General features: G+C 42.5%; 1 long non-coding RNA gene across 1 annotated transcript; it reads left to right on the plus strand.

Annotated features, from left to right (window-relative positions):
* The first annotated feature begins 1605 nt into the window (after positions 1-1605).
* Positions 1606-23850, plus strand: LOC115468230. Its single transcript, XR_003941833.1, has 4 exons — positions 1606-1683; positions 2319-2323; positions 11957-11962; positions 23839-23850. It is a non-coding gene; the product is annotated as an uncharacterized LOC115468230 (long non-coding RNA).
* The last annotated feature ends 287 nt before the right edge of the window (positions 23851-24137 follow it).

The raw sequence follows: 24137 nt of genomic DNA on the forward strand, positions 1-24137 counted from the left end.
AAAGATAAGTAAAGAGGTAAAGCCAGATGACAAGGCTTTTTCCAAGTATACCAGTGAACGGAAGAAGAACAGAGGTGGACTACTAAAACTGAGAGAAGACAAGGAGAGGTGTGTGGAGGGGCAATAAGGAAAAAGCAGAAGTACTAAACCAATGCTACTATCATTGAAGAATGGACTGGGGATGAACTGCCAATGATTAGCAAGTGTATAGATGCCTCAGCCTTAATCAGGAGTGGGGAGAGGGGCAGTTGTCCAGAGTGCAAAGCTCCCATGGTGTAAAAAAGTGACTGAACTCAGGTTGAAAAGCCAGGAAGAAAGATGCTGTCCTCCTTTATTCAGTTTGGTGAGGGGATCAGGGTGGAGGGGTTTTGGGCAGAGGATTGGAGATTAGGCATGGGCATAGGGGCACAAATACACCTGGCTGCCTTAGGCATTATAGGCCAGATTCAGTAAATAGCACCCAAAGTTATGCGCCGTTAAGATCCGCTCTAAGCACCAATTCTATAAAGGTCACTTAGGGCCTCTTTTACAAAGCCACACTACCGAGTCTCAATGCGGCAAACGAGAGCAAACCCATTCAATTCCTATGGGCTTCCTCTCATTTGTCATGTGGGAATCCCTAGCGTGGCTTTGTAAAAGAAGCCCTTAGCGCTAAGCAAGCGTTATAGAACAGCACTTAGAGCAGATTCCCATACCGAACTATGGGCGTGAGGACTTACACCTGCTAAAATCTGGTGTAAATGACAGTTGGGCACATAAATCCAAGCATTCTATAACATTGTGCCTAATTTCGTTTAGAAATCTTCTTTATTAGTGAACAAATTGCAGCAACACATTGAAAAATTACAGTGCAGATTAGCAAACTGCATCTAACATTAGGAATACAACGATTAAGATGCACTTGCCTGTAACACAAGTAAGCGAATAAACAGCAATACAATAGCAACACAAACCAACCCAGAATAATAATTCAAACAAAGCAAACAAACAATGCTGCACTTCTTCATTTTTACAAAAAATTTACAGCGCCCATCCCTCTCTCCCCTACCCCCCTTCAACCGTCTTGTCCCCGTACCCCTTAACACTGTATTTCTTCCAAAGGATACAATAAGCTTTGCTCCTATCTCTTCTATGATGGTGAAACCTGAGTTGCTCCCATTCAGACTTTTGTGCCATGAGCAATTGCTTAAGAACATAAGAGTAGCAATACTGGGTCAGAGCAATGGTCCGCCTAGCCCAGTATCCTGTTTCTAACAGTGGCCAAGCCAGGTCACAAGTACCTGGTGGAAATCCAAAAAGGCCCTTAGCCTTTTGTCCTGGATGGCGTTTGCCGCACATTTGAAGTTGCGTTTTGGCAACCCCGGAAGCAGGTCCGTGGGACTGAAATATCCTCAGTTTCTAGTAGGTGTCGGGTGTCTGAAGGTCGACACCATGCTGTGCCTATTTGGACAGATAAGTAGTTGCCATTTTTAATAAGTGACTGTTTCATACATATATCTTTTGGAATTGATTTGAAATATATTATAATAAAATATTGAGTAAAGTACTGTTACTACATCCTCCGGCAAAGAGTTCCAGAGCTTAAGTATTCACACTATTGCCACGCTATGAAATTTAGGCGCACATGTCACAGAATAGGGCATAGAGTAGATGCAAGCGTAACTCCTAATTACTGCCAATTAAGTGCCATTCAGCTCCAATTAACTCCAAACAATTGATTGTTAGTAGCTAATTAGCTTACATGCGCTTCTTGGATCCGTGACCTCTATGGAATCCAGGGGTACTGTATATCCCTAATTATGGCTCTGACACATGCTATTACATTAATGTAAGAAAGAGTTTGTGGGGAGCTGGAAAAATTAAGGATTATTAAAAACAGTGTGGGCTCTGTACCAGAAGCCCCGTGAGATGAGATGATAGGCATTTTAATACCTGAGAGGTATTAATAGTACACAAGAAGCACATTTATTTCAATAGAAAGAATTAGAGCAAGGGTCTTGAGGTGAGACATTATAGAGGTAGCCTCAGGAGCAATGTCAGGAGATATTTTTACACAGAAAATGTGGTAGATGCATGGAATGCATTCCTAGAATGGGCAGTCGAGGTTAAAATGGTAATGGATTGAAAAGATGGAGTAACCCGGAGACCTACTGGCAGAGGAGCAATGTGCAGTGCAGTGTCATCTTTCACCCTTTGGTGATTGGCTCTCCTACCCGCGGCGTCTGATAAGTAATGCCCCTCTCCTCCCCATAAGTCTGGATCGCTACTGCAGGAAGCCGGAGATGAGTAAAGCGGAGAATTACTTTCAGAGGAACAAGGTGCTGTATGTACAGTGTCATCTTGCACCCTTTGGTGATTGGCTGTCCTATCCATGGCATATGGTGACATCTGGTAACGCCCCTCCCCATAAGACCGAGTTGCCACTGTGGCGCTTGGCTGCAGGCACGAGGCTGCAGGGCATGGCTAAAGGAGCGTGTCCAAAGGGGCATGCCAGGCCCCTTGGCAGACCCTTGGAGAGGAAGCAAAGGTACTTTGTTCTTTCTTTTGCCTTACTAGCAGTTTGATTTGCTAGCCTTGGTGTTCTATACTTCTAATGGGGAAGAAGAGGAAGGTAGTAGGTACATTGACCTTCCATTAAGGGACCTATGGATAAGTAAGTTATCCCAGGGATTAAGCCATCTATAACATTGGATGTTTCATCTGTTCAGGGAGCTCACTTAGCTCTCTAGAAAGAACTCGTCTTTTACAACCTGACTGCAGTTTCCCTGGAGGTGTATCAGGGTTGACCTCAAGTTGGGTTAGCTTCCTCTTCTACTGAACTTTTTCTTCCTAAAGTAAGTTTCCTTTCCATCTGAATTGGCTCCAGAATCTTCTTTGGTGTCAAAAGAGGTTAAATTTAAAGATACTTGGACTGTTGTAGCATGAACAGACTCACTTTTGAGGCAGGTTGCGCCTTAATTGTGTTTGTTTACCTCTAATTCTATTACCAATTTTAAACAGTTAGAAGTGAGAATGGAAAAAGTTTCTTCGCCAGTAACTGCTGTTGTGAATAAAATTTCCTCCTTGAAAAATACCAGTATTTCAACTATTAAAGATAGCCTCTTCTTGCATCGCAAGTAAGAGACAATGGAGAATATTATGCAGAGTTGAAATCTTAGGCCCCTTAATCTTCCTATAACTCATTTCTTGTCAGGTGAAATCCTGGTAAAGTATTTCAAAGAGGTGCTTGCATTGCCTAACTCTGAGGAGGCATCTTTAGTTAAGTGTTATTATATTTCCACTAGGAAACTTGTAGATGAACAAAAGGCTGATCAAGAGGTTTTGGGCCTTGCTGAAAGAATGAATTTAACTGCTTTCCTAGAAGACTCTACTGATTTTATTGATGCAAGGGCCACCCTCATGATTACCTTCTTGCATGAGGGGGACAAATGCAGTTTTGAAGGCTTATTTTTCTGTGAGAAGACCATTCAGATTTTTCCTGATGTATCTTGAAACACCAAGTTGGCAAGGAAGGCTTTCCTAACCTTGAAGAGTCATGTATTAGCTTTTGGAGCATCTTTTTTTCTTGCAATTCCCCTGTCAATGTCAGGTTACATTTCAGGGAACTCAATATATTTTCTACGACTCTTCACATCTGGAAAAATGTTTACAGCAACACAATAAATGATTAGTTGTGTCATGTTGTATGGAGTGTATGGTTCATTGATTTGTTATGATTTATTCTTAGGATTTCCTAATGATGGTATTTATTTATTTATTTATTTATTTGTAGCATTTGTATCCCACATTTTCCCACCTATTTGCAGGCTCAATGTGGCTTACATTATGCCGTAATGGCGATCGCCATTTCCGGGTCGAGAATTACAAATGATGTTACCTTAAGGTGCATACATGGTAAAATATGATACAATTTGATATTGCATAGAGGTTCCTGAGTGATAGAGTTAATTATAACATAAGTTGGATTTGGATTTGCTCCTTTTCTTTCTTGATGTGGGCTATATTAAGTTAAGTTTGTTGATGAATAATTGTTTCTTTGTACTGTAAAATTAGATCATTCTTTTGCTTCTTTGTTTTCTCTTTCTTAGGTAGGGGGGGAAAGTTTAAACTTTAGTTAAAATGGAAATAGATTTCGAGAAGGCATGAGAAAAGTAAAGAGGATGTTTACTGAAGAGACAATGGAAAAATTAATTAACTGTTGTGTCTGTTTGCTAGGTTTTAAGCAGGGCCAGATTAAGCATTAAGTGGATTAGGCAGATTCCTAGTCTAGGGTGCCAGTTTCTGGGGACAGCAGAGATCAAGAGTGGCTGTAAACAAATAGACCACACAAACTCCATCAGCCTTTGTCTTCACATCTTTTTTTGTGCACAAATAAACAGTCATACCAAATGTTTTTTTTTTTTTTTACCATGGCTTTGTTTACTTTTTTAGATTTTTATTTACCCACTATGGGAGAAATTTTAGAAAATTATTTTTGTACTTATAAAATTATCCCATTCATAAATGTATGCACAATGGCAAGATCATATGTACTTGTATGTGCATTCAGTGTAGATGTGTTTTCAGGCAGAGTGTGGGCAGAATCATGATTTACATGCATACATGCTGTCATGTCCCCTACCTCAATGCAAGCGGCGTCCTCGGGCTGAACGGGGTCCCGTCGACATGTACACTTGACTGGCACTGCTCTGAGCCATGTGTGTGTAGTTGTTCAGAGAGTGGTGGTTGTAGGCTCCTTAATTGCTTTGCTTCCATGCACCTGTGTCTGCTCTCTCTCTCTCTCTCTCTGCCTGGCTTCCAGGCTCCTTGATTGCTTTGCTTTCACCCACCTATGTCTACTCTCCCTCTGCCTGGCTTTCCTTACTTCTCTCCTATTGGTCTTCCGGTTCCTCCTTCTCCTGCTCTTGTCCTATGGCTGTGCTCCTTCTCCCTGCTGATGTCAGACGCCAGCACTTTATCAGCTGAGCTCTTCCTGAACTCTATGCTTCGACTTCTACTTTGGTAGGTGTTACTTGCTCAGTAGTTTGCTTCTTATCTTCTTGTCCCATGTTGCTGACTTCATTGGAGCCGACTCTGTGGGTGCTGTGGGTGCTTGAGCACCCCCAATATTGGAAAAATTCCTTGTATGTGTCCAGGGAGGGATTTCCATTGGGCTTAGCACCCCTAATAATTTTGAAAAGTTGTCTCCTATGGCTGACTTTGCCTGTACCTGGATCACTCTCTTGCCTGCTGCCTGCCTATTGACTTTGCCTGTACCTGGATTACTCTCTTGCCTGCTGCCTGTCTACTGACTTTGCCTGTATCTGGATTATTCTCTTGACCTGCTGCCTGCCTTCTGACTTTACATGGATTACCCTCTTGACCTGCTACCTGCCTACTGACTTCTTGTCCCTCGTTGCTGACTTTGTCTGTACCTGGATCACTCTCTTGCCTGCTGCCTGCCTATTGACTTTGCCTATACCTGGATTACTCTGTTGCCTGCTGTCTGCCTATTGACTTTACCTGTGCCTGGATTGCCTGTTGCTTGCCTGTTGACATTGCCTGTTCCTGGATTACTCCCCTGCCTGCTGCCTGCCTATTGACTTTGCCTGTACCTGGATCACTCTGTTGCCTGCTGCCTGCCTGGCCGATATGTTCACCACCCCACTTTCCAGCTCCATCTCGTAAGTCCTGCAGGCTGCCTGCACCTAGGGGCTCAACCTCTTTGGAACAGCGGTCAGCGCAGGTAAAACCCGGGGTTGTCCGGCTGCCAAGCAGAACCTGGTTCAAGTACCGGGCTCAGCAGTGCTCTGCTTGGTATAAGAACTCACAAGTCTGACACATGCGTAGTAGTAGTAGCATAGTAGATGACAGCAGATAAAAATCTGTATGGTCCATCCAGTCTGCCCAACAAGATAAACTCATTACATATGGTATGTAATACTTCATATGTATACTTGATCTTGATTTGTCCTTGCCATTTTCAGGGCATGCACCATAGAAGTCTGCCCAGCATTGTCTTTTTTATCTTACTCTGTATGTGATTTGTTCTCCACTTTGTAGATAATGTGGAATATAAATAAATGTTATTATTATTATTATTATAGGTAAATGTACACGTATGCGCTTAAGTGCTAGTATTCTATGGTTTTGTGAATGCAAAGGGTACATAAATATGGGGGCTGAGATATATAATTGTCCTTATTCCCCCTAATTCTATGAACTTTTGTGCCCAAATTTAGGCTTTAATCTGTGCTAATTGGCACCAATTTGCAGTTGCACATGCAGCTGCCCTTAGTTGCTTTTCTAGAAGCTGTGCATGGAAATTCAATGGTGCACAACTTCTAGGAAGTGGGAGGATATGGGTGGGCCAGGGGCATGGCTAGGAGTTAGGTGCGCAGGTTATAGAACACTAGGAGTTACGTGTCTAACTGTTGGCAGTTAGGTGCCAGCATTTATACTAGGCTTTGACATGGAGTAAGTGCTCGCACCTAAAGTTAGGTGCAAAACTGTGGACTTAGGCTAGTGTTCTAAAATGGTAGTTCCACACAGAACTGTTATAGAATTCATGCTTAGCACACATCATCCTGGCACCTACATTTTGGCCCTCTTTCTTGAATCTATCCCATTGTGTCTACACCTCTAACTTGACCTTAGCCAGCTGTCAGATTTATTCCTAGGTACAGGAAATGGTGGGGGAGGGGTTAGACTGGAATAGTGGGATCAGAGATGAGTTATTCTGCTTATAAATCTAGTCCTTCTCCTCCTATCCTAAGCAGCATGGGCATAACCAGGGGTGGGCCTGGTGGGCCCAGGCCACCACTTTCACCTGAGGCCCACCTAGAAATGGTGTACCCTATCCATGCAGGATCCAGCATCCCTCTCTTACTCCCCCTCCCCCCAGATCCGGCAGCAGTGCTCTTCCTTTCCCTCCCTCAACACCTACCATGGCACTTTGACCTGCTTTCAATCTTACATTATCGGCGCTGCCTGTTAGCAATTCAAGCAAGCCTGCTCCTGGGCCTTCCCTCTTCCACATCCCACCATGCATAAATAGGAAGTTGCATCACAGTGGGCGGGACTCAGCAGAGGGAAGGCCCCAAAGAAGGCCTATTTGAATTGCTGACAGGCAGTGCCAGTAATGTAAGGTGAAAGTGCTAAGGGAGGGAAAGGAAGAGCACAGCTGCTAGATCTGTAGGCGGGGGTGGGGGAGGGGTTGGAGAGAGATGCTGTACCTGCGGGGTGTAGAATTATGAGCACAGATGTGCATTATGGAATGGGTTAAAAGGCCAGAGATCGATAAGTCTGTATGACTCTGGAGTCTATCAGAGATTGATGAGCCTGCATGATCTCTGATATTTATGATACCCTTACAGGCAAGGGAGGCCTTGAGAAAAGAAACTAGTACAAGCAACAAAAGAATTTTGTTTAAACAGCTTAAGAAACCAGATGTTGGGAATTAAATAATAATCTGTGAGATGGATAGTTTGCAGAAAAAGATGTAAATCATTGTCTAAAACAAACGATATAAGCTGCCATCTCAGAAGAGTATTTCAGCGATGCAGACAGAAAACATCTTCTAATGTTACTGAATTGATCTCTCATGACAAACTATTGTATTTGTATTTGGTAAGTGAATAAAATATATTTTCTCATATGCACTTAGCATTGGTTTCTTTTACCCCTCCCAGTTGAGAATGGCTGGTTCATGCTAATTTGGGAAGGGATACAAGCAGCCTAAAAACAGAGGAGGGGGAGATGCAAGGTGCTGGACCTTCGGGGAGGGGTGGGGAGGAGAGAGGTGCAAGGTGCTGGACTTGTGGGGGGGAGGGACTGGATGTCACAGGGAACAGAAGAGAGGTTCTGGACCTGCAAGGGGGGGCTGGAGGTCAGAGGGAAGGGAAGAGAGGTGCAGGACCTGCAAGGGGAGGTGGAGGGAGATGCTGGACCTGCAAGGGGGGGCTGGAGGTCAGAGGGAAGGGGTGCTGGACCTGCAGGGGGAGGGCTGGTGAGAAAGGAGAGAGGTGCTGGACTTGCAGGGGGGCTGGAGGTTGGAAGGAAGGGAGAAAGGTGCTGGACCTGCAGGGTGGAGGGCTGGAGGTTGAAGGGAAGGGGAGAGAGGTGCTAGACCTGCAAGGGGGTATTGGGGAGGGAGGTGCATAGGTGGGGCATTGAGCTGATTTGAGGACTATCAGGATGTTTGGGGGGAGAATTTTGTGAATGTTTTGACAGAGTTATTAAGAAGATTTGGGACACCGGGAGATTGTACATTTTGTTTGGATCATGTAGGAGCTACCTCTGAACAGAGACTGTTGCACCAGAACATGTGGTTTGAGATCTACATCCCTGCACATAAGTGAAACTTTTTTGTTTATTGAGATAACAACTTTTGAGACATTGTGACTATTGCAAAATATTTGAGAATTATTAGGAAGGCAGGGAGGACTGTGTGCAAAGATGGTGGATGAGTGTATCTGTTCATGATGCACATGGTCTGAGCACAACAACAAAAAACATTTTAATGGAAATTTCTAATTTTAATACCATAATTTACATAAGTACATAAGTATTGCCATACTGGGAAAAACCAAAGGTCCATCAAGCCCAGCATCCTGTTTCCAACAGTGGCCAATCCAGGTCACAAATATCTGGCAAGATCCAAAAAAGTACAAAACATTTTATACTGCTTATCCCAGAAATAGTGGACTTTCCCCAAGTCCATTTAATAATGGTCTATGAACTTTTCCTTTAGGAAGCCGTCCAAACTTTTTTAAAACTTCGCTAAGCTAACCTCCTTTATCACATTCTCTGGCAATGAATTCCAGAGTTTAATTACACGTTGAGTGAAGAAAAATTTTCTCCGATTCTTTTTAATTTTACTACATTGTAGCTTCATCGCATGTCCCCTAGTCCTAGTATTTTTGGAAAGCGTTAACAGACGCTTCACATCTACCCGTTCAACTTCACTCATTATTTTATAGACCTCTATCATATCTCCCCTCAGCCGCCTTTTTTCCAAGCTGAAGAGCCCTAGCCGCTTTAGCCTTTCCTCATAGGGAAGTTGTCCCATCCCCTTTATCATTTTCGTCGCCCTTCTTTGCACCTTTTCTAATTCCACTATATCTTTTTTGAGATGCAGCAACCAGAATTGAACACAAAATTCGAGGTGCGGTTGCATTTTGTTGCTTTTTGATTAAATTTTAACTGCCAGACTCTCAACCATTCTTCTATCGTTTGAAAATCCCTTCTCATTGTTTCTACTCCCTCCAGGGTATCCACTCTATTGGCTATCTTCGTGTCATCCGCAAAAAGTCAAACCTTTCCTTCCAACCCTTCAGCAATATCTCTCACAAATATATTAAACAGAATCAACCCCAGCACCGACCCCTGAGGAACTCCACTGCTCACCTTCCTTTCCTCCGAGCAGATTCTGTTTACCACCACTTTCTGCCACCTGTCGGTCAATCAGTTTCCTATCCAGTTCATCACTTTTGGTCTTAAGTTCGGCCCTCTCAGCTTATTCACAAATCTTCTGTGAGGGACTGTATCAAAGGCTTTGCAGAAATCCAAGTAGATTACATCTAGCGCACATCCTTCATCCAGTTCTTTGATCACCCAGTCAAAGAAGTCAACAAGATTCACTTGGCAGGATTTTCCTTTGGTAAAGCCATGTTGCCTTGGATCCTGTAACCCATTGGCTTCTAGAAAGGGGAAAGAGAATGGGATTTATATACCGCCTTTCTGTGGTTTTTCCAACTACATTCAAAGTGGTTTACATATTATATACAGGTACTTATTTGTCCCTGGGGCAATGGAGGGTTAAGTGACTTGCCCAGAGTCACGAGCTGCAGTGGGAATCGAACCCAATTCCCCAGGATCAGAGTCTGCTGCACTAACCACTAGGCTACTCCTCCACTCTATCCTTGCTTTCAGCAGTAACTCCATTATTTTTCCTACCACCGAAGTGAGACTTACTGGTCTATAGTTTTCCACTTCCCTGTCTCCACTTTTGTGAAGAAGAACCACATCCGCTCGTCTCCAATCCCGTGGAACCTCTCCCGTCTCTAAAGATCTATTAAATAAATCTTTAAGAGTTCCTGCCAGGACTTCTCTGAGCTCCCTCAGTATCCTGGGATGTATCCCATCCGGCCCCATAGCTTTGTCCACCTTCAGATTCTCAAGCTATTTATAAATGCTTTCTTCCATAAATGGCTCAATATCAACTCCATTCCCAGACATTCCTTCGGCAGCCAACCTCAGTCCTTCTCCAGGGTTTTTCTCCATGAACATGTTCGCTTTATCCTCATCACTCTCCACATAGCCATTCTCATTATCTTTCAGTCTTGCAATTCCATTCCTACTTTTTCTCCTTTGTCCAATATTTTTTTATTTTATTTATTTTTTGTTACATTTGTACCCCGCGCTCTCCCACTCATGGCAGGCTCAATGCGGCAGGCAATGGAGGGTTAAGTGACTTGCCCAGAGTCACAAGGAGCTGCCTGTGCCGGGAATCGAACTCAGTTCCTCAGTTCCCCAGGACCAAAGTCCACCAGCCTAACCACTAGGCCACTCCTCCACAATATATCTGAAAAAGGTCTTGTCACCTCTCTTTACATCTTTAGCCATTTTTACTTCCATTTGTGCTTTTGCTAGCTGTATTTTCCTCTTCGCTTCTTTGAGTTTAATCTGATAATCTTTTCCATTATCCTTTCATTGCATTCTTCTGTATTTCTTGAACAAAGCCTCTTTTGCTCTTAATTTTTCAGCTACTTGTTTGGAGAACCATATAGGCTTCCTGTTTCTCTTGTTTTTGTTTACTTTCCTTGCACAAAAACCAGTTGCCATATTTATAGCAGCCTTTAGCTTGGACCACTGATTTTCCACTTCTCCTATGCCTTCCCATGCCAACAGTTCCTTCTTCAGGTATTCTCCCATTTTATCAAAATCAGTACATCTGAAATCCAGTACTTTGAGTTTTTTGTGTGTCCGCACTCCACCTTTGCCCATATATCAAAGCATATCGTGTGATGATCACTATTACATAGGTGGGCACCCACCTGCATATTGGAAACACTTCCTCCATTTGTGAGCACTAGATCCAGTGACGACCCTTCCCTCGTGAGTTCCTTCACCATTTGTCTGAGCAAGGCACTTTGACAGGTGTCCACAATCTCCCTACTTCTTTCCAATTCTGCTGATGTGACGTTCCAATCCACATCAGGCAAGTTGAAATCTCCCATAGTAGCACCTCCACTTTCATACCAATCTTTTGAATATCTTCTATCAGATCCTTGATTAGCTTCTCCGTTTGTGTCGGAGGTCTGTAGATAACCCCCGTGTGGATACAGGTTCCATCTTCTCTTTCTAGGATGATCCATAAAGCTTCTTCCTTTCCCCAGGTTCCCCGCATTTCAGCCACTCTGATATTGTCTCTCACATACAGTGTCGCTCCTCCACCTCTTCATCCCTCCCTATCCTTCCTAAAAAGATTATAACCCAGTATGGCCACATCCCATTCATGGGAATCATTGAACCACGTCTCTGTAATAGCAACAATATCCAAGTTTTCTTCAAACATCTGGGCTTGCAAGTCTTGAACCTTTTTACTTAGACTGCAAGCATTTGTGCTCATTGCTTTCCACATGCTAAGTGAGTTTAGGTGGTTTTCTATATTTAGATGATGGGGGTGACTTTCTGAATTCCCTTGTTTTCTTTTGTCACCCCCACCCTCTAGTTTAAATGTCTAGAAAGATACCTTCTGAACTTGTCCCCAAGGATCCTTTTTCCTGTCACAGAAAGATGTAGCCCATCATTACAGTACAGCCATGAGCGTAGTTTGACTGTTTAATTCTCAACTACCCCAACTTGACATTTCGTCCTTTAGATTGTAAGCTCTTCTGAGTAGGGACCATCCTTATTCATTAATTTGTACAGCGCTGCGTAACCCTAGTAGCGCTCTAGAAATGTTAAGTAGTAGTGTTAAGTAGTAGTAATTCGGGGGGGGGAGCAAAGGATGGGGCGGGGCATGTTAGCATATTCATTGCATATATACATATATGCAAATTAATATCCTAATATGGAGGAAGGAAGGGAGAAAGAACTGGCTTGGGAATAACTATGATGATTATGTATGAGATATCTCATACATATACATTATGGTTATTCCCAAAAAATCCAGCTCTTTCTCTCTCCCTTCTTTCCTTCTTTCCTCCTTACCCAGCACTCCCTCGTCCTCTCCAGTAGTATTTCCACACCCCCTTTCCCATACCATGCCAGTATAGACCTTAGAAATGCATAAGCTGGATGTAGATCTTTCAAGAGGTAGTGTGTCATGATTTAGGCTCTAAAACCCTTTCTGATGTTTTGGTGCCACCTCAGTAAGGCCAACACACAATCTCTCCACTGCAAAACACTATACACAAACTTGTGCAAAAACCCACTCATAACCTTACCAAACCATAACAGCACTAATTCCAAGGACAGGACGAGCTACAACCTTATGCATGGAAAGGCAGCACTATAATTACATCGGGCTCTAAAACACCAGTACACTGCCTAGTGACAAAAAACAAAACAAAACAAAAAGGACTGCAAATACTACACACTAGCAGAATACTGCACCTTGATCAGACCCAAAATGGATGCACGCCACTTTTTCCGCACATCCATTTTTGGCAAAAATAAAAAAAAGGCCTTTTTTACGGGCGCGCTGAAAAATGGATCTGCGTGTGCCCAAAACACACGCCTACACTATTGAAAAAGGACCCCCAAGCAAATACTTTAGTTTAATTAATTTATTTATGTTCCATATAATTACTATGTGGATTACAAAATATAAACATAATATATACATAATCATAAAATTCAAAAACCCAACATTAAAACAAAATACAGCCACATTCTGTTGTTTCCGCTATAATTTCTTCAGTCAACTATAAAATAAAATTCAATTCTTGAAATCATAAATGTTTCTACAAATAAGTACTGTATGCTTTCAACGTTTTTTTAAATTGACTTGTATTCCCTGTTATCCTAATCTGCTCCGGCAATGAATTCCACAATCTTGGACCTGCGATTGAAAACATTTTTTGCCTCATATCTTCAAGATATATCTTCTGCAAAGCTGGAATAGATAATAGACTTATTTGCTGATAAATCCTGAGAACAGTTCTTAAATAGTAGACAGCATCAGACTGCAAAGCTTTATGAATCAAAAGCAGGATTTTAAATCTTTACGGCTACTCCTCTGTACTCCCTGATTGGGAAAGGTTTTTCTACTTTTAGGCATAATGATAGGAACCCAGCAGCTGGGTTATCACCAGATCCCAGATTTTAAAAAGAGCCTGAAGAACTTAATATTGCAAAAGAATTTTCCTTAGAGGGAAAACCAATTTAATTATAGGCTTGTAAGAATCTCAACTAGTGCCAACAACAGAAGAAGAGAGGCCCTAGAAATATCCATGCAGGAGGTCAGTGTCAATTATACCCTAATCCATTAAGCAAATACAAAAGGCTATAAGTGAACAGCAGACGAGTTCAAGAATTTTGAGGACTGTCCAATCAATTCTGAAAGGGTTCAATTTTGGGATGGAATCTTAAAATTTGCATCTGAAAATGCACCAGACAGATGGAGAATGAGAAAATTAGCAAAACAGGCCAGCCCAATAGGAAATATGTTGGAGATGAACAGCTTGAGCTCCCACCAATGAGAATGCTCAGAATTAAAATGAACCTTCTGTTTATTCTATAATATAATGGTCAGGCTTGGATTTCTAATTAGGCAAAAGTAGACACGTGACTAGGGGTACTGACCTTGAAGCAATGCTGAGCCTTGTTGATTGGAAATGATGCTCTGGAAGTACCCAAAAGGATGCACTTTAATTTTTGTTGAAGGACCATCTCCCTCCACTAGCAATTCCAGGGGTGAGCTCCCACCCTATTGGAAATTCATTGAGGAACTGCCTCTCTGCATTGAAGGTTCTTCCACCTTTTATATTGAGGGTGCAAAACAGTGGAACCTGTTACCTTTTAATTTACGAAGTATGACTTCACTTCGTCAATTCTGTAAACAAGTGAAAGCATTTCTTTTTACTCAAGCTTTTTCTGCTGGTTAGTGATGAGTTTTATTAGCATGCTGAAATGTTATTGATTCATACCCTTGTACTGTACAAGAGTCCACTTGTTATATGTAGAGTGTGTATGTTTTGTTACTGTTTTTATTGTGTATGTAAAATTGTGATCTGCCAAGAGTTGTAGGATTTTGCTCATCCTATCTTTGTTTACCTCTCCATGATCAATTTACATATGCTCAAAACCCAACTACTACTATGTTTACTGCAACTTGTAACATTCTCCTTCAAGACTTTGTAATTCTATTTACTATGTAAGCTGCATTTAACCTGCTATTTGTGGGAAAGCGCGGGGTACAAATGTAATTAATAATAATAATAATTGTGTGGAATACAAATTTTTAAAATTAATTTATAAATAAAATACCTGTCTGGCTGTAAATCTGTTTGTATTGTAATGTTATAAAGTGTCACGTCTGTGGCCATGACCCCTCTCAGACTCACCTTATTTCCTGTGGTCAGCTTCTGTCTGTTCTTTGTGAGTTAGTTCTGTCTCTGTCTCTGTCTCTGTCTCTGTGTGTTGGCTGTATTAGATTGTTGGTGTGCTGTCACCTGTTCCAGATTTCAGCTCAGTCCAGTCCGGATCTTCCAGGCTGCCCGACCCTTAGTTGCCTGGTAATTGTTGCACCTGAGTCTCAGCTGCCTGCTGGGCTTATTAGCCATTTGGAACTCTCTGCCTTTGCCTTTGCATTGCGTCTAAGGCCCTGGTATGTTGGTGCTTGTTGCACTTCTGCTAGTCCAGTGATTTGTCTGAGATTCTTGCCTTGATACTTGCCTGTTTCTAGTTAGTCTGTGTTTGGTTTAGTTTAGGTTTTACTTGTTTTCCTAGCCTTGTTTCTTGTTTGTATCTCAGTGTTTAGTTTCTGTTTGTGTGCTGGCTTTGTGGCTGCTTGCAGCTTTTAGTTCTGTGTCTTGTTAGTCAGTGTTTTGTTCCCTGTTTCAGTGGCTGCTTGCAGCTTCCAGTTTCTGTCCCCTAGCTTGTCCTGTCCCTGCCTTGTGTTGTATTGTCTTGCCCAGTTTCCTGCCTTGCTGCCCATGTTCCTCCCTTCCCCCTCTGACCCTCAATCCCTGTGCTGCCTTGCTGTTATCCAGTCCTGCCCTGTCCAGCAAGTCCTGCCGGCCACCTGAAGCCCAGAGCTCAACTCTGGGTGAAAAGTGGCCAAGTGCAGGTGAAGCCTAATTGCATGCCTGAGAGTTGCCTAGTCTCCAGTGTGGGGTGGTTTTGCCTGCCACTGCTGCTCCTCGGCAGGGGCCCAAGGGCTCACAACCCAGTTTCCAGTTGTGAAAACGTGACATAAAGTTTTACATGAATGCTGGATAAATTATTATCTGAGATAAGAAAACAAACGTTCCACCAAATCCAACGTGGCCATGTTTCGCCTTGAAACGGTTGCATCAGGGGCTAAATTACTAAAAATCAAACAAACAAAAAAAACATATATATAAATTGTGAGGAACCCCTGAGGGTCATGGAAGAAGGTATCTGGGAGAGGAGCAAGATGAGTAGGTTTCATACCCATGATTCCAACTACAAGCCCCAGGATCCTAGGGGCTGGGAAGCCACACCCCCACGGAGGCATGAGTTTCACAAGAGCCGGAGAAGGAGGAGGACTACAGTTCCCAAGAACCCCTGCAAAGCCCTGGGGGCAAGCAAAGGGAGCAGCAAGGGAACTACAAGTCCCAGGATCCCGAGGGAGAGGAGGGGGGATTGGCTGAGGAGGAATAATCAGGAGGGAGAGGACCAGCTGGGGACCATAAAGAGAGAGGAGCCCATGGAATGGGAGGTGGAAAAAGAGGTTGGAGAGGAGATCCAAGCCCAAGATGACTGGGGAAGTGAGCCCATGGAGATTGCTGCTCTAGCTCAGGTACAAGGGAAGAAGTTGAAAGGCTTCATAACAAACCTTCTTCAAGGCTGGGGAAACCTTGGAGGAAATGTTAAGCAGCTGTTCCACTCAAGGGAGAGAGAGGTGCCATGCTGTAAAGCAGTGAATGATTTCAGCTGTGGCCAGAAATCAGACCCGGCTGGAGAAACAGGTAGTGACTTGAACTGTGTCCAGGAACCTGGCCATGCTTGGGAAGCAGTGAGTGATTTGAACTATGTCCAGAAGTAGGGTTACCATATGGCTCCAGAAAAAGGAGGACACATTGATCCAGTCCAGGTTTTGCTTCCATTGAAAGCAATGGAAGCAAAATCCAGACTGGCTCAATCTGTCCTCCTTTTTCTGGAGCCATATGGTAACCCTCAGAAGTCATGCCATGCTGGGGAGGCAGTGAGTGATTTAAACTGTGTCCAGAAGCCATGCCATGCTAGGAAGCAGTGAGTAATTTAAACTGTGTCCAGAAGTGGTGCCATCCTGGGGAAACAGTGATTGACTTGAACTGTGTTCAGAACACTGCCATGCTGGTGAAACAGTGAGTGATTTAAAACTGTGTCCAGGAATCAGGCCATGCTGTGAAGCAGTGCATGATTTAAACCGTATCCAGAAACTGTGGCCGGTAGGGGGGAAGGAACAAGGGGTGCTATGGGCTGTAACCAAGGACTGTGTCTGGAGAAGGAAATGTCTTGGCCTTGCTGATGGAATAAAGCGGTTTTGAGCATATTTTTGAGTCTGCTTCTGGGAGTGCTGTGTCTAGGGAAGGGCCCTTCCAGGGTCAGCCAAGTTCATACCTGCAGGAAGGCCTGAAGGTAGGGGCCTGCTGACAAAATATATATAAAATCAAATACAAAACTGAAACTTACATAAGAAATTAAAACCATATCTTATTTGGAGATGACTCCCTAACTGTATAAATTTCAACATGAAACAATAGGATAACTAAAAACTATAAACAAATAGAAGTATTAAAAAAAAAAAAAAACAGCTTAAAATGAAAAGGGAGCCTTTGGATTTTAAAAGACTTATTACGTCTGCCTTTTGCTTTTATCCTCTAAATTACTGTTTGTGCAGTACACAATGCTGGTATACTCAAATTGTTTATACAGAACATGATTAACACTACTGAAGAAAAGAAAAATAAAACAATAAGATGGGGTGGGGGGAGGAAGGGTCACTTGATAATCGCTGGCTGAGCAGAATGCCTCAAAGACCAGCTCTGGGCTGGAGCCTCAAAACAAATCTTTAAACTGCATCTAAATTTGAAATAAAAGTGAACCTCAGCTAAACAATATGACCGCACTGTAAGCATGAGAAAGCACAGCTGGTGCTGGAATTTGGAGGGGTATGTGGAGCAGACAATTAGAAGGAAAGACGGCCATTGAAGGTTACACAGCCAATTCTCATCTTGTAAGATGAGGCAGTTAAGCAATTGACTTTGAATATCACTGCAGCAACTGAATATAAGCTTCCTGAGTCCTTACGCCAAGCCCCCTCCCTGCCCATCTTCGTCTTTGCTTAAAGCCCACCTCTTCAATGCTGCGTTCGGCACCTAACTCTTACCGTTCAGTAATCCAGACTGCCCCAATTTGACTGCCCCTTTCGGACTGACTGTTCACTTGTCTTTTAGATTGTAAGCTCCTTGAGCAGGGACTGTCCCTCTATGTTAAATTGTACAGCGCTGCGTAACCCTAGTAGCGCTTTAGAAATGTTAAGTAGTAGTAGTATAAGCTATCAAAACTGCAATTTTCAATTGACAAAATAAAAGAAGGTCTAAAATTTCAGGCAACCAGGCTTCAGCAAACAGAGGAGCGAATCTTGTGCTAAGAGGACCGTCCGTGTGGATAATATGGAGGTGCGCCTTTGAGACTTGGAGGTCAAAAACAAACACCTAGAATGGATAGAGGACCAGAACAAAATGGGAAGGTGAAAAAATATTCATGTAACTGGACTTTCTGAAAATGTCAAGGGTCAGGAACTACAGAAAGTGATAGAAACATGGATCCTGGAACATTGACTGAGCAACTGATCAACGTAGAAAGAGTGCAGCAGCTGGAGTGCAGCAAGAATGCAGCAAGAGTCCAAGATCAGTAATTGTGTGAAACTCAGATTTTGCTGATAAAGGCAAGAACTTAACACTTGACTGAAACAAGAAAACTTGCAGGGAAATTCTATAACTTGGCGCCAATGCTTATGCACCACTTATTCACATCAGAGGCGTAATAATTTGTAGGTACACACATGAGTGTGCTAGGGTTCATTCTAGAAGTTCACACCTAAATGTTATAGCGTATAACTGCAAGGGGGCATATATGTAGGCGGAGCATGGGTGTGTCTCCAACTTACGTGTCTAACTATCCCCCATTACTTTAAGGTATTGTCCCTTGGCAGCTCCACTGCTCCTAGCTTTCAGGCCTTTTCCCCAATAAGGATTATCTTTGGGCAGCAGCTTCTCTCTGTCACTCTGGGCTAGATGCATCAACCAAACGTTAAAAAATCTAAATCGTAAAAGTGCTTAACGAATTTGAAACAACGAAAAATGCACACAAAAAACAGCTCAGAAATGTTCGGTGCGGTATTGAAAAGTACAATGTATCAAGCGTACATTATCCCCGTCGTTAATTTGCTCCTTAAGCATGCGCAGAGCAGCCACAAACGTATTAAGGTTGCTTACGTCAGACTGGGGCGTGTGAGGGGGGGATCCCGACCTGCAAGCCTTTTAGCTGTCTGATCTAGCAGAAGAGTGCAGTTGAAGATAACTCTAAAAAGAATGACCCTCGTAAATCCCCTTTTGTAACAAAAGACCTCTTTGCAGTTTGTTTACAGTACTGGGAAAATTGGCTTTAGGGGATAGCAGAGAATGTTAATTTTCAAAGCTGTTGGAGAAGGGGAGAGACAGGATTTTTAAGCTGCAGGGAGAAGCAGTATGTTTTGTTTGTAATAATGCAGGGGAAAGCAGAGAGCCTCGTGTTTGTGTTTGTATCTCACTTTTCTTTTTAAACATCCTGGCTTGGATTTTTATGGTGCAGGGGGCAGCGGGGAGATGATAGCTCAGGCCTTAACGACAGGTCTGAGCACATGTAAAATTTCTGAAGGTAAATGATTCGTTGCAATCATCGGTATGGTTAGTGCATTCTGAATTGTCCACATTTCAATGGTAGTTTCTCCTTTGCATTCCGTTTTCGTTAGCTGCTTACTTCGTAGGAAAAAGGCCTTTAATTCATGCAACGATTAGGAATTTCCTTCGTTAAAGGGTTGTTAGAGGGTCGTTAAGGTTTAGTGCATCTAGCCCTCTGTCCTTCAGATAATCAGGATCAGATCTTCCTATGACCCTTTCCCTCCTCTTATATGTGTGGCAATCCATGCCTCAGGGGACAGCTGTAGATCAGACAGAAATGCAACCCCTGTGCTTGTTTTTCCTTCCCCTCAGTACCAAGAGCAGGAGGCGGAACCAAGGCTCCAGTGGGCTCCAGAGCAGGGTAACCTTTCTCCTGTACTTTTATATGCTTTTTTACAGGACCACCTCCAGTCAGGACAGGACATGGCTATTGGACCACTATATCAGAACAGACCACCCATTATTCAGATCTGATTGGCACCTTTCTGGAGCAGGGGCTCAGAACGTTCTGCTTTCAACTACAAAGTTGCAAAACTACATTTTAATAGCCAGTTACAAAATAAATAAATATACAAATAAATAAATAACAGTCAAGTATGAAAGGTGACTTATCCTTACCAAAGAGCTTACAGTAAAGCTAAAGGGCTGGACTAGATATAAATCAGGGATTTTAGTACTGATGAAACAGAGGGAGAAACAGATTAAAGGATTTAGCAGGGACTTTCTAGAATTAGGATGCTTTGAAGCAGAAATATAAGATGGAAAAACTAGGGGAGGGAGTTCTAGAGACAGGGTGTAGCAGAGGTGAATAAGGGGAAGCAGAATGTTGCTAAGAAAATGAAAGGGACAGACAGGAGGGAGGCCTGTGCAGAACATAATGGTTGAAAGGGACGTAAAGGGAGGGTGAAATCTAAGGAGATTAAGTGGAAGGTTTTTAAAGGAATTGAATGTAGGAGGTGAAGAGGTAGCGGAAAGACTCAAGGGAAAGATATAATCAGTGTCAGAAACAGCAAGGGGCTCAGGCTGTAGAATTGTGTACTGATTGAAGAAAATGGGTGGGGGAAGGGCAGCGAGTAAGAGGCTGCAATCAATGAGGCACTAGAGGGCTTGAAATCTAAATGATGATTTTACTGTGTCTGGTTAAAAGCCCAAGTCATAGGCAAATGAGGTTAGTTTGATGAGGGTGACTGTTCAGTTTTATTTCTTTGATGAGGGCAGATGATAAGGCGAAAGGAAAGACTTACAGATCTCACCATGGATTCCACTGGACTTGAAAGGATTTATACAAGCCAAAATAGTTCCATTTGTTGAACCAGATCTGTTTACCTGGAACTCAGAATATAAATTATAAAGGATCAAAGGAGCCAGCTCTGTGGGTGCTTGAGTACCCCCAATATTGAAGAAACTCCCTAATTTCTGTTGGGTTGAGCACCCTCAATAATTTTGAAAAATTGGCTTCTATGAAAAGGATTATAATTTGTAGTGTCGACGGTCGATTTTGGAATATCGATTACTCCAGTACGTTTGTTGGTTTTCACATATCTTAGGTAGAAGTGCTTCTTTAGGTGTTTTATCCAATCTGACCAGGACAGTTAAGCTAAAGTACTATCAGGGTAGGGGTGTGAGAAAGTAGAAAACACCTTTTAAAGTGAATATTGTTCTCTGTACTTTCAGAAATGGTGAAAGGTCCAGGCATACAGAAATATATCCCAAAAAGCATGGAGCTGATATCTAGGGCTTTGTCAACTGCTGAAAGCTGCATAGATATATTCAGCAGTGATATCTGACCAAGAGAGATTACTGAATGTCACCAGATTGTAACCATCAAATATCATCAAAAAACAAATTTATAACTACTTAGGAGGTAATTTTATATGCTCGTAATATTTTCAAGGGACATTCACAGACCTTAACAGTCTAAATTGCGAATCCCATTGTTTATAATCATCACACATTTTTTGTATAACCATCACCCAAAGTGACCAAAATGTTCATTAAATTGGATGCACTTAACAGAATGACTTTTTCAGGTCCTGACATGGACGATGTTTCGCCACAAAGACTGTCAAGGCACCCACTTATAAAGCTCAAACTGTGCAATTGTCTCTTAATGGCGCACTTCATACATTCTCATAAAACGCCATGTTATAAATTTTTTTTTTATGATATATGATGGCTACATTCTGGTGATTCACAAAAATACATGGTACGTCATTTCCCCAGAGATTTCTTATATTACAATTACCTCTCGATTTTGATGTTGGAGATCACTGAATGTCGGCATAAATTTACATAGTAACGTATAGTAAATGACGGCAGCTAAAGACCTGTACGGTCCATCCAGTCTGCCCAACAAGATAAACTCATTTACATGGTATGTGATACTTTATATGTATACCCGAGTTTGATTTGTCCTTGCCTTTCTCAGGGCACAGACTGTAGAAGTCTGCCCAGCACTTAAGTTCTGAAGCTAACGTTGAAGCCCCTTAAAATGTACACTCCAGCCCATCCCTATTTATTCAATCACGATCAGGATAGACCGTAGAAGTCTTCCCAGCTCCCGTTTTGTTTCCCAATTACCGGCGTCGCCACCCAATCTCTGCTAAGATTCCGCGGAACCATTCCTTCTAAACAGGATTCTTTTGTGTTTTTCCCACGCATGTTTGAATTCCATTACCGTTTTCATCTCCACCCCCCCCCCCTGTGGCAGGGCATTCCACATATCCACCACCCTCTCTGTGAAAAAATACTTCCTGACATACAGAAAACATATTTGTATGACATTAGCCCACTATATCTGTGGTCTGACTTGGATAGGGAAGTTATGAGGCCTTTTATTAAGGCACAAGAAGGCTAACCCATGGGTAGTGTGTGCCAAATCAGCACTACTACTGCTGGGCTAGCATGCTGAGTTTGGCATGCACCAAATCCCACGGTAGAAAATAATTTTCTACTTTCTACCGCGGGGGGATGGGGCATTCCTGGTGGTAATCAGCAGTTGATGCACGCAGCATGGTTACCACATGGGTAGCACATGAGCCCTTACAGCTAAGTCAATGGGTGGTGGTAAGTGTTCAGGCCGTAAATAGGCGCGTTCTAGTTTTAATTTCAGTACACACCCATTTCATGGCCCATTAAAAAAGCTCTTTTCCCCAGCCGTATTACAAAATGGCCCATCTCATGCCTAAAACATGCACCCACAATACCACAGGCCACTTTTTACCATGGCTTAATAAAAGGACCCTTACATGAATAGAGACTGAAGATCACCACTATTTGTACATTTGGCCCTGCACCCAGAATTATAAAAAGGAGAGACAACCCAAGTGCACACGGCAAAAGTGATTTTTTTAAATGAATAATTGAAACTTGTAAATATTCCAAGATAAATCAAAGAAAATATAGGAAATATACATATTCTTACAAGAAAGTAAAAAACAATGTAGCTGACATTACAGGGACCAAAAAGAAACCATAGCAAACCAACTAAGATTCCCAACAAAATAATCTCACTCTATGAGGACTCAAAGTACCCCCAATCGAAAGGTATCCCAACTGAAATTACTTAGCAACACGAAGGGCAGTTTTATAAATTGGTGCACAAGTTATAGAATAATAGTACTTGCGTGGGATAAACATAAAGGAATCCTGTTCAGAAGGAATGGATCCTAAGGAGCTTAGCTGAGATTGGGTGGCAGAGCCGGTGGCAGGAGGCGGGACTGGTGGTTGGGAGGCGGGGATAGTGCTGGGCAGACTTATACGGTCTGTGCCCTGAAAAGGACAGGTACAAATCAAGGTAAGGTATACACAAAAAGTAGCACATATGAGTTTATCTTGTTGGGCAGACTGGATGGACCGTGCAGGTCTTTTTCTGCCGTCATCTACTATGTTACTATATATGTCTGATTGGCATTTATGGACACAAGTGCTAGATGATACACTATAACATATGTGCTAGAATCATTTACCCCTGGATTCTTGATTTGGGTGTGCTGTTGAGATATGTGCACAACTTATTAATTGGCTAACGAGCTGTTAAACCATCAATTATTGGATGCTAACAACCAAATTGACATTAATTGGCACCAATTAGGATCTGCGCAAACATCTTGCTGCTCGCTATTCTATAATGCTGGGCATCTAAATCCCATTGTGCACAACCCAAAAGGGGGCATGGCCATGGGAGGATCATGGGTGTTCCAAAAAGTTGAGCGCAACGTTATAGAATAATGAGTCTCTGCACTCAACTCCAGCGCTAGGATTTACACCAGTCATAAATATGGCCCCCAGAGTTGGGCGCAGAAACTGGAGCCTATTTTTGAACACTATTTATAGAATTCCCCCCTTAGGGGGTCTTTTACAAAGCTGTAGTAGTGTTATTGGCTTGTGGTAAAAGCTGAGATGCCATTATATTCCTATGTGCTTGCAAAAAGTCAATCCCACAGATTTCGATATTGTCTCTCCCGTTGGATTTCTTTTTTTGCATTATATTCCTATGGGCATCTCAGCGTTTACCGCCAGCTGATTTTTACTTTGAACTAAAAATGCTAGCGCGGCTTTGTAAAAGGCCCCCTTAGTGCATTTGTTTGAGGGGGTGCACCTGTGAGCAGAGAGTGGGGATCATGGGAATGTCTCCATGTTTACCTACAAATTCTATATGTGCAACTAGAGTTCTGCGTGCAAATCTGGGCGTATTCTGATTTGCATGCACAACTCAATTGGTTAACAATCCAATCAGCACCAATAATTGGATGTTAACAAGCAATTATCGGATCTAATTAGAATTTACAGTCATATTTTTAAGTAGTCTGTGTAAATTCTAGTGCTTGGATCTCAAAAGTGGGCATGGCCGTGGGAGGAACATATGTGGGTCATGGGCATTCCTAAAATTTAAGTACAGTGTTATAGAATAACCGGTTCTGCACCTAAAGTTAGGCAGAGGCATTTACATTGGTGTAAATGGCATCACTTAAATTTTAGTCAAGTGGATGGTGCTATATTATTATTATTATTAACATTTGTATAGCGCTACCAGAC

Source organism: Microcaecilia unicolor, chromosome 4 (genome assembly GCF_901765095.1).
Source record: "Microcaecilia unicolor chromosome 4, aMicUni1.1, whole genome shotgun sequence".
Lineage (NCBI taxonomy): Eukaryota > Metazoa > Chordata > Amphibia > Gymnophiona > Siphonopidae > Microcaecilia > Microcaecilia unicolor.